General features: G+C 37.1%; 1 long non-coding RNA gene across 1 annotated transcript; it reads left to right on the forward strand.

Annotated features, from left to right (window-relative positions):
* Positions 1–229: 229 nt before the first annotated feature.
* Positions 230–1,840, forward strand: LOC121786499. The gene is made up of 3 exons (XR_006047207.1): positions 230–406; positions 1,275–1,339; positions 1,808–1,840. It is a non-coding gene; the product is annotated as an uncharacterized LOC121786499 (long non-coding RNA).
* The last annotated feature ends 656 nt before the right edge of the window (positions 1,841–2,496 follow it).

Raw genomic sequence — 2,496 nt, forward strand, 5'->3', positions numbered from 1 at the left:
TTTTCTTGCTCCGTATTATATTATTCTGCTCCGTGAAAATACCAAATTAAATTAGAGGCTAATTAAATAGCCTTAATTTTTGAAAAATCCTCCTTATTTCTTCCCCCTATTTACGCCAACTCCATCCCCCTCAAATCTCTCAACCCTTATTTGAATTATTTCCCATATCTTGTAATTTAATTGTTGAATAATTATTTTTCTATCTCTATAAATAGAGATAACACTAAAACCTAACCCTAGCCACCTCTCCCTCACGCCTCTCTCCTCTCCCACACGCCCCACCCCCTTTTTCATCTCTTCTCCCACTTGTTCATCCATTCCACTCAAGATCCTATCAATTTTCCAAGAGATTGTTGAAGAACCAAGGTTTTAATTGCTTCCTACCGATTATTTCGTCCAAGAAAAGGTAAATTCAAACCCATATTCTTCAATCCTCTCCATCTAGACTTTCTTTGACTCCCTCATGCATGTAGAGAGTGTAGGGAATGAAGATCTAAGGGTCTAATCGGTGGGAATGTGAAATCATATGTGTGAGTGCGTTTTGATTGCAATTGCTTGTTGATTTATTGAATCCTCGGTGATTGATGTGCGATTTCATGAAAATATGTGTTTAAGGACTCTTTTGAGCATGATTGTATATCAAAACCATGAAAAGATTGATTTTGAATGAGTAGGGATAAACCCTAATTCGAATTGCTATCAGTATGAAAATCTGTGATTTCCGAACAGTGTGTTCTGATGTGTTTTTGACCAACCAAACGAACTCCGATTTGACCGTTTCTTTTTCCTGTATAAACTTCGTGATGTCTTCTATATTTTGTGTAAATTTCGACCCATTTGGTTAAACGATGAATTTATGGTGAATTTTTAAAGTTGACTGCGCGATTCTGCCAAAAACGTGTTTTCTCGACCAGTAGGTTACGCCTTTGGTTTGCCCGACTTAAAAGTGGTATTTTGACATGAAATTTAAACTGAATGTTATTTGATGAGTCTACTGCCTTGTCATAGAGTTTTAGCCCCATCGGAGGTCGGATGATTTTTAAATAATTTTTACAAAAAGGTTGCGCAGAGCTGCCAGATCTCTACTTTGGTTAAACAACTATATTTGTATGCTTGAATGACATACATGAGTTTACATATGTGATGAGGTGATGTGATATGCAAAGATGTGTGATATGATGTGATTCCTATTGTTGATTGGGAAAGGGGAATGATCTAGGACATGCATGATTTTAGTCCATGTTAGTGACTAATAGGGGACACATTATCCAAAGGTGAAATTTCGTGCGAGACGCGTGATATCAAAGGAAAAGCGAAACTTGAAAACTAAAGGATCGAGGTGGGCTCTCTTTTTAAATAAGGACCATGTCCTAATGTTTTATCAATGAGAATAAATGTGATTTCATGCCTTGTTTTGGTTTTTACGTGCCTATCTGATGTGGTTTTTGCCACTATTTATAAATCGAATTCGGGTCCTCGTAGGGCAGCAAACCCTACTTGGATTAGTGTACACCTATGGTAGACTGTGTGCTAGCGTACGGGCTGGCCGGTCTAGTGACCTGGTTTGCGGCCGCATTCCTTGTCATGTATTGGCAGATATGGCTAACGTCTATGGGAAAATGACTGATCAGTCGATGTTTGAAATGGAAAAATGATTTTGAGTGCCTCGGGCCTTTCTAAAGTAAAACCCCGATGGTTACTTACGTATGGCATGATATCATAAACTGTATTTAAAATGTTTCCGGGCATGAGCCACTGAGTATTATTTCATAGTACTCAGCCCTGCATATGTTTTCCCTATATGTAGGTTGAGCGGCGACGAGCGGTTGGCGGTGTTGAGCAGGAACTAATAATGAACTGTGGTTGTTTTGGTTTTGAAATTCCGAGTGTCGTTGTGTCTTCACACATGACGTCACTCTTCTCTTGGATGCTTCCGCTGTGATATTTTTCTTAAAATACTTTTCATTTAAATTCTGAAACTATTTTATGATGGGATGTTTGAAACTCGTTACACTTTTTGAATAAATGCTAAACCCTAGTCTTTATTTATTAAACCTAAATACTCTTGGTCGTATTATTTATTAGACTTAAATTTTTAGTCAAACTTTTATTGAAAACCCTAGCCTTCTTTGAATGTCCTTTGAAACCCCTTTTAATCACGATCACCCGCTTTCATTAACCCTGAGGGGCGGTCGTGACAATATCAGTTTATGTATGACAACATATGGTATTGAGTAATGGATATATTTGACTATATAATGATCAAAATCTGAACTGCAATGCATACGAATAAGATTTACCGTGTTTCGTTGTTTGGCACACGGTTCTTGTTTCCCCCAAGGGTTTAATAAGATTAGAGGTTAGGGTATAGTACGTACACATTAATTACAAATTGTAAAACAATTCGAATAATGCACCAAATTGTAGCGAGTAATGCATATTATTGACTTTATAATGTAAATTATGTGAACTGCAATGCATACGAATAAAATGTAC

The sequence above is a fragment of the Salvia splendens genome, chromosome 22 (assembly GCF_004379255.2).
Source record: "Salvia splendens isolate huo1 chromosome 22, SspV2, whole genome shotgun sequence".
Lineage (NCBI taxonomy): Eukaryota > Viridiplantae > Streptophyta > Magnoliopsida > Lamiales > Lamiaceae > Salvia > Salvia splendens.